Here is a 14943-nt window from a genome sequence, read left to right on the forward strand (position 1 = left end):
CTTTTTCATTGAGAAAATATCCTGGATATTCTTCCACATCAATTTATATACACACAAGCTTATTTTAATTAAACTAATCTATTAATAAAGGAATCTTGAATAACGTAATTCTTTTTTTATAAGAAAAAGTCACTATAGTTCTTTTTTGAAGTTTATTTCCAAATACTGGGACCTGAGAAACTTTTTTTTAATAGGTGCAGAGAATCTAAAGGAAACATTGGCATCCAAAAGATAAAATTAGAAAAATGGCTGATGTAATAATTGAATAAGTAAGAGATCAAAAACCTGAATTTTATTATGTCTGCTTAGCAGCTGTTAGGGGAGGAGCCAAGGTCAGCTTGACCTAGTCATTTGTCCCTGGGGTTAAATCAAATAATCACTTTTTTTAACTGAATACCTACTTTGTGCCAAGTGCCATTTAGGACATAAAAGAAACATGAGATTTAGCCCCTGACCTTCAATAGCATCAGATCTAATTGGAGAAGTGAGCCAAACATGTACAAAAGGAAAATAAAATCTTGCAGAATTCAAGAAGATAAGAGACACTGTTCCAGGATATTAGATAATTACTTAACTAATGGATTGTCCCAGCTTCTAAGGAGGTCATGATGGCTCTGAGAGTTCTGAGGCAAAGAGCTCTGCCATCTGGGCTGGTCAAGGGCTGTCTGAGGAAGAGTCAGGTTTTCAGGGGACTTTGGAGTCCACACAGTGCAGTTAAAGGATCCTGGTAGCTGTTGCAGCAACTAGAATGGGAAAATTACTGGCACATCATTTAAATTAACAAAAGATAATCTCAACCACACCAAAATAGAAATACTTCAAGAGGCATTTAGAGTTTGAAAGGATTAATATTCCATATGTATTCATTTTAGGTGACATTAGCTTGCTTTCTTCTCCTAAGTATACATTATTACAAGAGGATAATACTTCCATTGTCGAACTAGAGTAGTGATGAGTGTTTTAGTAAACCTGTGGAAACAGTTTGAAATCTGAGCTCTGTCAGTCTGCAAATTAAGCAAATATATGCCTAGTTCATCTTTCCAGTGCAGTTTAAATATTTGAAATAAAGAATTCTTCAATGTTGGGAAAATGGGACAGATATTGGACTAATAACAGATGCTCTCCTGAATACTTTTACATTTGCAATTGATGAGCAAAGTTCTTTTATTACCTATATTATTATTGGTATTAACAGACCATTTAAATTGTCAGACCACAAACTTACAGAGCAGGCAGAGAGTTTGTGATCTCTATCCAATCTCTTCTTCTTCAATCCAGCCATTGGGTCAAATGACTTGGAGAGGGTCAATTAATTGCCCAAGGTCATAGGCCCTAATGGAATCTTTCTTTCCTCCATCCTTCCCTCTTTCTACTTCACTTGTTTTTTTTTTCTTCCAGTGATTACTGACTAGATACCTTTTATGTGCCAGCACTAGGGACCAACCAGTGAGTGAGGTCAAAGTGTTCCTTGCCCTCATAGCCACAGCCTGGTACTCTTAATGATTATTTCTAGACTAGAACTTTTCCAGTGATCCATTAGTCTGCTAGGGATTCAATGGCAGAGACAGTCTACAGAAGGAGATCATTTCTACATTAAATAAAAATGGTTCTAACATTATAAAAGCAGCATTTTGCATATTGCTGGGGATATGTACAGGAAGGGCTATTAGTTTTACCTTGATTCTAACAGTGTTTCCAAAGCCAGAAAGGAACAGCCACTCCAAAATTGAATGAGCAATGGGAAATTACTTTTAAACATATTTCTCATGATGAAAAAGCATGCATTTTAGTGTATGAATATTTTATTAAGCAAAGTGCCTGTGACTAGCTTCAGAATTTTGTAATATCCAGCATGAACTATGTAATAAATTTCATAATTGGAAAAAGAAAGGTGATTACAAAAACACAGTTTTAAGGGGCTAATAACTCCTAGAAAGAGCACACAAATGCATAGCCACTTGAACATTAGAGTAATATATCTTGACAAAAGCTTATAGTGAAGTTTGACTTGAGCCCTTAAAAGGAAACACAACACTAAAGTTACCTTTATGTCTTTGCCAAAGGAAAAAGTCTGTATGGTGAAAAGTAGATGAACTGGATCACATATCTGCCTCACCCTAAGTACCTCTGCAAAGGAGACAGATAGAAGCCAGAGTTATATACACTCCCGCTGACTAGAAACACATTTGTTTTTCATGCCCACTTAGAGAGGTACTTAGGTATCAGTCCATTCTCTGGACTAACATCTCATAATATTCTGGACCCCTGTGCATTCCTTGTGCATAATAGGCTCCTGTGCAGGCTTGTTGATTGTATTAATTGTACAGAGTTTCTGCCTCTCCCACAAGGCAGATCCCTGAGCTTTTATTTGGGGGGTGGATACAATATGCTTTTAGCTTTGGTGTCCTCATTCATCCCAAGAATGGCCCTTTGGGTGGTGTTTGCTGCTTTCTAACAGAAGGCCAATAATCTTCTCTATTCCTTTCTTCAGCACATGCATCTTGTAGGCACAAATGCACTTCCCTTACAAGTGAAGGGAATCTCAGTGTTCATTCTGAAGCAGCAACATTTTTTCATAACTGTAAAATGTATACATTTCTAAAACAAAGATATGAAAGGATGGGGTGTGCCTAGTGTTGTCACTTTAAGGAACTCCCTCACCATGCAGGTTTCACAGTGTCACCCCAGCAGGTCTCCACCTTGTTAGCCCTTCTGACAGACCAGAGGGGAACTCTTTATGGAGCACAGAGAAAGGATTGGTTATGAATCCTGGATTCAAAAAGATTATGTGGAGATGGTGGACCCTTCAATGATACAACTTGCAGAAATTACCATGGGGAATGTTTTTTCCAAGCCAATCATTTCATGTTCACATGGTTAAATAATCAAAATTTGGGTGTCAGCTGGTTAGTCTGTTTTCTTCTGGTGTGGAAAGTGGTGCTTTAAGTAACAGGGAATATATTAAAACATTATACAATTTGTATTAGCTTACAGTGCAAAATCACATTTGCTTGATCATCTGCTTGCCACTGTTATCTTCTTCTTTTTACACTCATTGGCCCTGGATTGTTCCAGAAGGCTTGTGTGAGGCTGAATGAAAGTGAGTCCCGCCCCCTGGTTTGTCCGTCAGTGGTGAGTCAGCATTAGAACTCATAGGAATGCAGTGGTGCACTCAGGTTTCCCTACTCCATGCTCACTCTGGAGATCCAATGAGACACGGTATGTCATTGAGTAAAAGAAACTAAAACCATGGCATGTATCCACATGGCACAAGGCCAGTTAAGAGCTGAGCTAGGTTGGCATTCACAGCAGGGGAGTTGGAAAAGTGCCCCGATCAGACATAGCCCAGCAGGTCTCTTAGTGTGGTGACAAGACAATCATCATGACAGATTTCAAGAACTTTCATCTTTCAACATAAAAGGGGGTGGGCATAGAGGTAGTGAGGAGCATTTTACCATGCTGATGTGACTTTTAAAATTTGCTGTCACTGATGCCATGGACGCTAATTCTGGCAGGATTATGAGAAATTAAAAAGCTGCTCTGAACAGACTGTACCCTTCGCACTCTGGTAGAGTACACTCTGGCATGGGAACATCTCTTCATTAATATCCATCCCCAAAGGGCTAGTGCATGCAGCATTTGGAATATGAATCCTGGACTTCCAGGGATGATGAAGGAAGCCAAGGGGTTAGGGTCCAGAGGACAGGGACTGTGGATCTTTCATAGTTTCAGGAAAATACTGCAGTGCCTGCCTTGAAATCAACTGGCTGGTGACATTTGGAAAGGAGACTTGGTTTATTTGCATGTTAGCATGCTGTGTGTTTTGAAATCTGGTTTGAATGGCATTCCATGTAGTCCCTACTACATTTGTATTCTCCATGTTATCGTATAATCCATGCAGCTACTAACAGGTAGGTTTGCAGAAGGCCCGTAATCATTTACCATTTAGTATGACACCCGAATGGCTCTAGGGGATGCAGTTGTTTCTCAGGAAAATTTTACCACCTCCTTATAAACTAGGCACCCTTCCACCAGCCTAATATATTATACTAAATAGCAATCTTGTTACCCCAAATACATTGCAGGAAGGTAAACTGCAAACAAATACCAATATAAATAGTGCAGCTGTAAGGCAGATACTGTTGGAAAACATAAAATTCTTTCACTCAATAATGCTTAATTTATATTACTGTAAAATGCAAAGGGCACATTATAGAAGAAACCCACCTAGATGGAGGTAAGTGAAACAGTGAAATGTTATAGCAGTATTATTACCTTTTGGTGAAACCAAAGCCCTATTGTACAATGGATTAGGTGCTGAGGCCATCACAGAGGAAACAACTCTCCATGTTAAGACCCTGTTCCAGAACACGAGTGAAGTTCCCCCTTAGTGTGGACATCTGCTAATCATTACCACCAAATCCACAGTTGGAAAGACATTAAAATATACTACCTTCCACAGAGAGCAGAGCTGGCACTGGGAACAGAGAGCTATTCTTGGATTTTTTGGCTATCTGAAGAGCAAGGCAGCCATTGGTTATTAGAACAAACCAAACAAGAAAATCCATCAATGTGTAATTAGCCCTTCTCTTTTGTCTAAAGATCCTATTCTTCAAAGGAACCTACCAAGGTGCAGGGCTGTTCTGCCTTTGTGCTCTGTATAGCACTTTGCCCTTCCTAGTGAGTGAGCAGCTACTTCAGGATTGATTTTTTTCAAAATATTTTTTAGTTAGAGATGAACACAATACCTTTATTTATTTTTATATGGTGCTCAGGACTGAACCAAGCATGCTTCCAACATGCTAGACAAGTGCTCTACCACTGAGCCACAACCCCAGCCCCACAATATCTTTATTTAATTTATTTATTTGTATGTGGTGCTGAGAATTGAACCCAATGCCTCACACATGCTAAGCGAGTGCTCTACCACTGAGCCACAACCCCAGCCCCATCTATCTTGATTTTGATGGTTCACTAAGAGCTCTTTGCATATTCATGGTCACTGAATACTTTTAGGTCTCTCTCTCTCTCTCTCTCTCTCTCTCTCTCTCTCTCTCTCTCTCTCTCTCTCTCCATCCGTCCCTTCTTTCTTTCTTAGTTTCTGGAGCCCCTAAGACTTTGGTGATTCTTCATGGGATAAATACTCTGGAAGTGGAGGCAAACCCCAACATTGCCTCATTCAAGACCCCAGGGCATTGCACATTGTGGCATTGATCTTAGTGGCACCCTAGTAGTTCCAAAAAATACCCATGTGCCCTTTTAGAAGAACCATGAACGCATGGTAGAAAGGAGCCTAGGGTTTCTAATTTCCAAAAGTGAAGAGTTTCCACACTTATTGTATTTATTTCATTGGGAAATATTTCCTACTCAAAAAGCCCAGAAAAAATGGGTACTTTTTATTATGATTTCATAGAGGAGCAAACATAAGCAGGGGGAAGTGGCCATATATATGAAATAACTGGAGCAGAATCCCAGAAGCCCTATTTCCACTCTTGTTTTTTTTTTCCATTCAGAAAATATGTGTACATAACAACTTAAGGGGTTTTGATTGAAGTTTCTTGTGTATCTCCTGTCTCTAATTTTCTTTGGATGCATTAATTGGTTGTTTTTGTTTGTGTTCAAAACATCATTACTATTGATGCTACCTGGATATTATGGGCATTTATCATTATACATGATGAACTTGTATCGTCATTGAATATTAGCAATCTTCATCTCAAAGTGTTTGGGTGTCTCTCCTCCATCTTTACCAGCTTTTGCTGGTAGTGGTATCAGAAGGCAATTTTTGACCCCAGGTCATCCATCAGACATGAGTCACTGGGGGGTAGGGGACACAGGTCATCATAATTAGCTTCTATAAATTTCTTTGGCATTTATTGAATGAGAAGAACACTTAACTGTGCATGGAAACTTGTCTACATGTCAGTCTCCTGGCTCAGCTCTAGAGATTTGGAGTGGAGAGACCTGGGTTCTAGTTCTAATCCAACTACTGATTAGTTCTGGGGCTTTAGGTTAATTCACTTATAAGAGACTCAGTTTCTCTTTCTCTCTCTCTGGACTGGAATTAATAATAATTTCTTCTCCACTTTCCTCACTAAGGATCAAATGAAATACTGTACGAGTGCTTTAAATACCAAAACGTGCCACGCACATGGTGGTTATTTTGTGGTTTGTATATTATTATCTAAATCCTTTATTTAATTGTTTCCAGCCACAATCAGCTCTTTTAAGGCATGGACTGGATTTATTGCATCATTACCAACAAGATTTCCTTTTCTGAGAAGGCTAAAATTGCATTTTGTGTAAAGTCGCCTTCCATAGAAGTGACCACTTTCAAGTACTAATTTGATGTGCTCTTGAGCATTTGGCAAATGAAGTGAAACACTTTTTTAAAAATCTTTCTTTTCAGACAATTGCTTCAAAACACAGATATATAATTTCTCATCAGAGCAAGAATATATACTATTTTCAACTGGCTTTCTTTTTTTCATGGAAAATGCAGCTCACTTACTTACAACTTGTTCCTGTTGAAGGAAATGCTTGCACCACCACATTTCCTCATTAGCTTCGCCCAAGACAGACTCCTGTGTCACAGCTGATGGAGCCTTTATGAGCTTTTTAGCCAAATGACTGATGTTTGCCTCGTTATGTCAGATCTGAGGGCACTCCTGGCATCTCTCTTTATTCCCTGTCTAACACCATCAATCGAGCAGCTGCCATGCACCCATGATCAGGCTGATTATGAAAATGTGCTCAGAAGCCTGATGACGCCAATTGTCTTTTATCTGAAGAGGCCAATAGGCACTGGTTAGACCTTATACTTCTGCAAACAGCAGATTTTGTTCCAGGACTGACAGGTGAGAATCACCCAAGCTGAGTCCATAGGAGCCAGGTGTGAGCCATGCAAACTGATTGGTTTATTATGGAAGAAGTTCCTAGGCGTGGCTTTGGCCAATTAGCTATTTTCTCATTCTTTTTTGGTTTCATGTCCTAAACAAGTTCATTTCCCTCAGGCCCACGGGAAGAAAGCTTGTTAAGTCCAAGACCTGCTAATAGGGAATATATTTCCTCTAAATGCACTTGAAAAAAATATAGATAACCATTTATTTATGGAGCTCATAAAATGTTAGCTGTACCTTCACAAAGGTTCCCCAAATTTGTGATGACACAACTGGTTCTCTATTGAAGGTAGATGTGACCTTTGAGGTTCTATGACTCTGGGACTGCTGCTTGCCTGGAGGACTCTGCTCTTGGGCTTCCTTGGATTATTGGTCTACTCCTCTGAACCAGATGGATGGAGTGAGATGCCATGGCATGTGGCTTCTGAATAGAGCTTCTGAGTTCCTTGTGGGGACACTGCTCTATAACCTTGGTCTCAATAAATCTATGTGTTCTCAGCTAACTTTGGGCAGGATAACCTGTCCCTGAAAGCTCTGAGATTGAAGCAGCCTTTTCCTCTTCTATACTCTCCACTCACTCACAAGTAGTCAAGGGGCTTTTCTCTCTGTCCCCTTGTCCAGCCTCCTTTTATATTGTTTCTTACTTGGAAAACCAGAATCCTAAATAATTTAGATCAGAGCCTCAGGTTGCCCTACAGTGTTTGAAATAGATCACTCTACTGGTCCTGCAGGGGAGCCCAGGCTGACTATGCAGAATGACCTTCCCATGTATTCAGGAAACTTTGGCGAGACCCAAGCTGAAATGACATGCTCATTTCTAGTCATTTCTTACAAGCTATCAATTGTCTAAACCAGCAAGTCCTGGTGGTGGCCAGACAAGTGGGTATGGGGGAAACAATTTTTTATATTTGTTTAATACTTTTTGTAACTAGCATAACACAATCATATTGCTTGCTATTGACAATGACCCTGTATAGTATATGGGCGAAAGATAAAATACACCATTCAAGGATAAAACTGGGAGCTTAAAGGAAAGTTTGGTAAAAAGAATAGATTTGTAAAACTGGCCTTGCATTGCAATCACCTAGGGAGCTTTGAAAACATATCTATGTCCAGGATATACACCTAAGCAGTTAAGTCAGAATATCTCAGGCAGACCTTGTCCTAGGTATGTTTTCAAAGGTCTCCATATGATTTTAGCATACCATAGCTGGGGTTGAGAAGCTGTGTTACAGAAGCAGTATGAGGTTCTGGATCAAAGATGGGACTTTGTCTCTATTCCTTATTGACAGTTGAATTTGGAAAAGTCATTTAACATCTCTGCACTTCACAATCCTCACCTGTGGTAGTCAGAGTAATAGCTGCTATTTACCAAATGCTTCCTGTGTACCTGCCATTGTGCTGAGTGCATTGCATACATGCATTTTTAGTTTTCATGAAAATTTCCAAATATTTAAACACTGTAGTTATATCCATTTTACATATGTGGAATCTGAGGCTTAGAGAGTTGGGATAATTTACCTATAATTAATCAGCATGGAATCAGCATTCTTATCCAAGTGATATTTACTACAAAGGCCAAGCTCTTAATCATGGTTCTAGAAAATAAGGATGATAGCTACGAGAAGAATTTCTTCATGAGGATAGGAATTAGGTGAGTTTAATATATGTGGAAGTACTCAGTAAACTCCAAAGATATGCACCTGGGTGTTGGTTAGGAGTTGTGGTTGTAGTAAGAAGAATAGCTTGGAAATGTCAGCCTCAGCTGAACAGCTGCAGACATGCTGGCAGAGTGAGTGGGATGTGGCTGAATGTTCGTGGACTCTTGTGCCTCGGTTAGAATTACAAGACAGCACTTAGACCTGCTTAGCTTGAACCAGTCAGAATTTACTCAGGTCTGGAATCAATTCAGAAATACATCTGGGACACCCTCCTCAGGACCTCCTTACCTTATGTTTATGTCTGCTAAATTTCAGGTTCGTTCTCAGTTTACAGAGCTAACTGTATAACATCAGGCACATAATTGATTTTTTTAAGAGAGAAAGAGAGTGGTTGTCATATGTGAATTAGCTGCTTTGACTTTTTTTAAATGGTAGATTGATCACATGCTTCTAATTTCACTCCCCCTCTGAACCACACCAAAACTGTAATACAGGATTTTTTTTATAAAAGGAAGAAAACCAAAGGGACTGGGACTATAGGAGAGGAAGTAACAAAAGTTTGGAAGCTGGAAAGCATTTGGACAAATAGAAACTGATTTAGAAGATCCTCAAATCCATATCCTGAGGCAGAAGTGAGAAAAAAAAAAAAAACTGCGAATCAATCCAAATCACATTATGGAACCTTCAAAAAGCCCAGGAACTGGAGGTACTAGATAGCCCTGGAACTGAGAGTGAAGATGATCTAAAATATAGAAGTCCAGTAGAAAGCTGTGTAAGAAGAAGTTAGAAAAAGAAGTCAGACCCCTAATTCCCCTCTCTCACACACACATTCTTCCACTCCTGCTTTATTTTTTGGAGAGGGTGAAACAAGGGTTTTTTTCCTGGAAACTGGGATGGTAGGTGTACACAGGCACACATTATCAGCTAAATGCAGAGACTGCCAGTCTGTTTCCCTCAGAATAGTGGCAGCCAGGACTCATGGTGACATTCCAGACAAAAAAGGAGGTGAAGAGGAAATTCTACAAGCTTTTATAGAAAGGGGAGAAAAGGAGGAAGTGAAGGAGAGAGAGAGAGAAGAAGAAGAAGAAGAAGAAGAAGAAGAAGAAGAAGAAGAAGAAGAAGAAGAAGAAGAAGAAGAAGAAGAAAGAGAGAGAGAGAGAGAGAGAGAGAGAGAGAGAAATAGATATCATGCAAAAGGACAGAATAGCTTTGGATTTCACAGCAACAATGGAAGCTACAAGACAATACTGAAGGAAAATAGACTTCACCCTAAAATTTGTGCGTAGCCAAATGATCAATCTATTGGAGAACAGAATGAAGACATTTTCAGATATTCAATATTCCCCCAAATTTACCTCTAACCAATCTTTTTCTGATAAGCTACAGAAGGATGTATTTGTTCACCAAAGTGAAGGCTTAAATCAAAGAACAGGATGACATGTATACTGGAAACAGGAGCTCCAACCTAGGAGAGAGAGAAAGGCTGTCTGCAGGACAATGTTGAAGAGAATCCCAAATGTAGGGCAGCCAGCTGAGGTTGGAGCAGGTAAAAGCTCCAAATGCAATTCGTGAGAAAGATGTTAGTGATTGTTGATGTGAGTGAATGTATCAACAGTCTTCACATAACTAGTAGAGAGGTTGAAATTGCATTAGTGATAAATGCACAAAAAGTAAGCCAAACAATAATAAAAGTCAATTATGTTAACTTTGAATAGTTGTTCAGAAAAGAAAAATTATAGTTTGTTGCATGGCTTTGTTCTAAATAGCATATATAATGAAAATCATGTAAAACAAATAATCTAACTAGGCTTTTGAAATACATATGTTGTAAGATGGAAGGATAGAAAGTATTCCAAAATGTGGTGGGAGAAGGGGAAAACAAGAAGTCTAAGTGCTGAGTTTCCATAAGGGAAGTCAACATATAATACCTAAGCCAGAAAACAAGCAATAACAACTTGGTTGTGTGATTTACAGAAACGGAGCCAAAGTGCCCAAAAAAACAACTAAAGAAAAGTTTCCAGTAGAAAAGAGATGAAATCTAGAGACTGTTGTTTGTCTTAAGCCTTGAGAACTAGTTGACTCTTGGAATCATATGTGTAGACATGAATTTGAGAAAACCCCCAGCCTTGACTGTTCCCTTTTGTAAATACAACCATGAGAGAAAATAAAATCAACAAAGTAGTCATAGAAACCCCAACTAAATAGGTGATGGTTACAAAATAAAGAAGCCCACCAGGAGAGAAGAAAACCCTTTATCAAACTTCAGTTCTGAAGGAAAAGAGGACTAACACCAAAGAAATGTGCTCCAGTGTTTCTCCAAGAACAAGTGCCCTGCCACCCACCACTTCATGGCCACTTGTGCATTGGTGAGATTGTCTAGCTAAGGAGCCCAGGAAGTTGTTTAAAGACCCCTTCGTCTAGCCAGGTCTCTTCCCTTAATTGCTTGCAAATATAGTGGAGCTAACACACACACAATAGGCACTCGAGATGAAGCCTGAAAAGAGCATAAAGTGGGATTACTCTTTTCCCATCTCTTCTGTCTACAGGAATTATTGTTTTCCTTGTGCATTGCCTGAGCCTCACTCTTTAGTATTCCAGCTCTTTCAATTAGGCCCAGTCTCACTGCTGAGAGCTGGTGCAGATCCTAAATGCCAGTTAGCAGGGTTTAACCAAATCCAAGCACTCAGTGCACAGGAAAATCATATTAACAGATATTTGTAGCCATTTACTTAATTGATGTGACTAAAGAGTTTAGCCAGGAGAATATTGGAAATAATCATTACTGGTTTGCCTCCTTTTGTAATGCTGTATGATAAAATCTGTGGAGATGACTGTATATATTGACTAACTCCTTAAGGAATGTGATATATCTTGTAACAATAAAAACTGTGATAAACTCTAAGTACTGCTAATGAATGATTTAGCAGACCATGTTAACACTTCCTGTGTGTCACCAGCAATCACTCAGGAGTTCCCTAGCTGGACTCTCTAGAGAAAGGAATATAACATTAAGTGGGGTAGATGGGGCTTTTCTTAATCATGTTGTTTTCTATGGTGAAGCTCCAGTTAGTTAATGGAGATGGCCACTGCCTCAGTGGAGCTTACAGGAGCCTTGGCTTTCAGGGCACTGGGACCAAACAGGAGAGCTTTTAAGCTGAAAAATGCTTCTGAGCATTGAAGATCTCCAGCCCTGTTATTTTTGAGTACTGCCCTAGGAAAGCACATATAAAGGGGGTGGATAAGCAGAGGAGGACAGAGATGGGAGGAATTAGGTAATCTCAAAGAACCTGGTGAGCTGGACAGGGATTTCCTTTCTCTGCATCAGGTAAAATCAGCACAGGAGCCTTTAATCACATGTTGTGTTATGGTATTATTAAGTGAATACATTTTTCATGGCCCACCTGCTAGTGTAACTAATTAACAGCCATTCTCATTAATTACATTGATCAGGATCATAAAATAATTTCAAATTGCTGAACATGATCAGCAGGAGTAAAATGGTTTCACTTTAATCCCTTAATGATTTTTTCATGATTAATCAAACAAAATATATGTAGTTATTTGATCCACTTTTTTCATCTTGGAACTGCAACTCAGGGCAATTATAGTAGACATCAAGTTGATGCAAACAGAACTACATTTCATGCAGCAGCTAATTAAGCAATAAGGCACAATAGGGTGGGGGTATATGATTATCATGAGATAATCACCCCCCTGAGGAGTCACAAAGCAAAAGGTACAGTTGAGTACCTCTGCTCCCACAGGGCTGTGATTACCTTCGGATAACCACAGATCCTGCCAGCACCTTATTGCTAATCAGAAACTCTTTCCATTTTACACAGAAATAAATTGAGGAAAAATGACTTTGATCATAGGAAATGGCTTACTACAGTGTAAAGGTTTCATCTATTAATAGTGACAATATTAACACGTGCTTTAGAAGGTTAAATAATCAATCTTGCTTTTTTCACATCATCTATGGGTGTTGGGGGATTTAAAATTGATTGTTTACACTTTGAAGAATGCATACATCTGGTGGTTTGGGTATGTGGAACATCTTCAAATGCTCATGCTTCTAATAATTTTTATTTAATTGTAAAGTTCTTGCTTTTTAGGCACTAGATATTTTTGAATGAAATCATAAAAGAATAGTATGACTTGTTTTCAAAGTCTAAAAAAGAGAAAAAATGCATTTGGTAGGTTTCTGCTATAATCTCAAATTCTGCCAGCTCCAAATATTCCTTCCATTCACCAGCCAGCTACAGATATGATGATGGCAAAGGAATTTAGGTAGGAAAGATGGTTCTGGCTCTCTCTGGGATGAATAGAGGCTTCTCCCTTTTTTTGAAAGGAAAAAGGAATGGACAAAATCAAACCCACACAAACAAAAACAAATCAAAATGACTAATACCCTTCCTGTGCCTGGTGTACTGCATGCAGGGAGTACTCACTTTAGCAGAACCACCAAACCAAGGGACTTACTTATTTAAGGAACAATGATGGGCTTAGAGTAGGAGTCACTTAAAAGAAAAATAAACAGAAATCCTTCCATGTTTACTGGAAGCTTCTAAACAACAAGGATTATAGATAAAAATCTAATAGTTGATTAATTTACCTCCCCTAATGTGTTTACATTTACTATCCAACGTGTAACTTTATTTTGACCAACTAAACTTCCTTTTTAACTATTAAAAATCACTGTGTTTATCTGAGTTATACCTAAAATGATCAGATTTATTTCATTTCACAGTTCTCCCCTTTTGGCTAAAATAATTACAGCTTTCTAAAAAGTGTCTATTTTTATTTTTTTTCCATTTTCACTCTGGAAAAATAACATGGTAGTTGAATAGTTGTTGATTCTTGAAGATGTTCATCCAAATCTAGCCAAGTTTGTTCAAAAATAAGTATGCTTACTTTAGCATGTGTGAACTTCCTGAAGGAAATGTAGTAGTGTACTTATTGTGACCCTGTGAAATGAAGACAAAATGTGTCCTATGCAGGATCCATTATTGACTTTAGGGCATGCACAAATTGGCAATTGAATGCATCCTTTCCATAAAAGCATCCTTCCATTTCTCACATTGTGGGTTGAATGTAACTTTGATAACAGTGTGATACACTGCAATAAGTATAGAGAGAACAGCTGGACACCAGACACAAGCTTTTTCCTCCCTGTGTTGTTAAGTGCTGGTTTTGAAGAGTCTCACTTTACCCTTGTTAAACATTCAAGTCAAGGCATTTGACTTGATGAGTCTCTGTGAGGTGTGAAATTCTCTACCACATAGAAACACTTTTTGGTCAGGGTTAAGAATGAGCAAAACTTCATTGAGAAACAAAATTGGCACAAGGTACAGGCGATCTATGTGAACTTGAAAAGTTGGCTTCAACCTGAGTCTACTGCTCTCCCTAGCTTATCTCAGGTTCACAGCAGTTCTCAAGCTCACGTTATGGATTACGAAGAGGAAATGTCAGTTATTAACTTAAGTAGCATATGTGCAAATTGTAAAAGGGCTTTTAAAGTGCCAAATGCTGAAAAAGGAAATTAAATGTAGTTATTTATGACAGATCTTTAGAAATACATAGATTTGTTCTTGGGAGACCTTGCATTAAGTTTTAAGTAATGCTCAGTCTTCAAATGTGCAAAATTCATGTAAAAGTAGCAATAAAGCCATCTTCCCCTTTAAACATCTAAGTCCACAGGGGTGTTTGGCTATGAATACCCTCCAAAAGCAATCAACCATTGTCACTTGAGTCTTGCCAAAATGGACACCTCAGTGTATGTGTGAGTTGAAATGATGACAGGTGAAAATTTAATTGATAAAGGGCATTTGAAAAGCATTATCAGTTGGGATTAATATTTGTTTTTAATTCCTGTGAATCATCAACATTTGGTGGACATTGTCTGGAGAAATCCTTGTACCTGTATACTTTACAGATGAGGCTAAGCACACTTGTGTGAAATTGAGCAACACAATAGGTCTTTAGGTAGACAGACCTTATGATACCAATGAACTTGCCATTTAGGAATTGCTCATTGGCCCAAGCAAGTGGGGGGACAGCTTGGCGAGACAGATGGAAAGGGATGCTTTAAGAAGGGATCAGAAAAGGCATTGCTTCTCCAGCGGCCTAAATCCACTAATCTGATGTTATTATTAGCGATAAGGAGCAGTGGCCAGAAGAAAATCTCATTCTCTGCAAATGTCATTTAAATAGGACTCTGATATTTTCCGGTCAAGTTGACAGGCTTTAGTCAAATAGTGAGCACTTTATTTGTGAATGCAAGGGAGAAAGAAAAGCTTCAGTTCAGCAGTTCTTGGATGTCAGCTTACCAGTATTGATTAATCGTTCAGTAGAGGCAGCTGCTTCTTTATTAAATGTGCAGC

The sequence above is a fragment of the Marmota flaviventris genome, chromosome X (assembly GCF_047511675.1).
Source record: "Marmota flaviventris isolate mMarFla1 chromosome X, mMarFla1.hap1, whole genome shotgun sequence".
Lineage (NCBI taxonomy): Eukaryota > Metazoa > Chordata > Mammalia > Rodentia > Sciuridae > Marmota > Marmota flaviventris.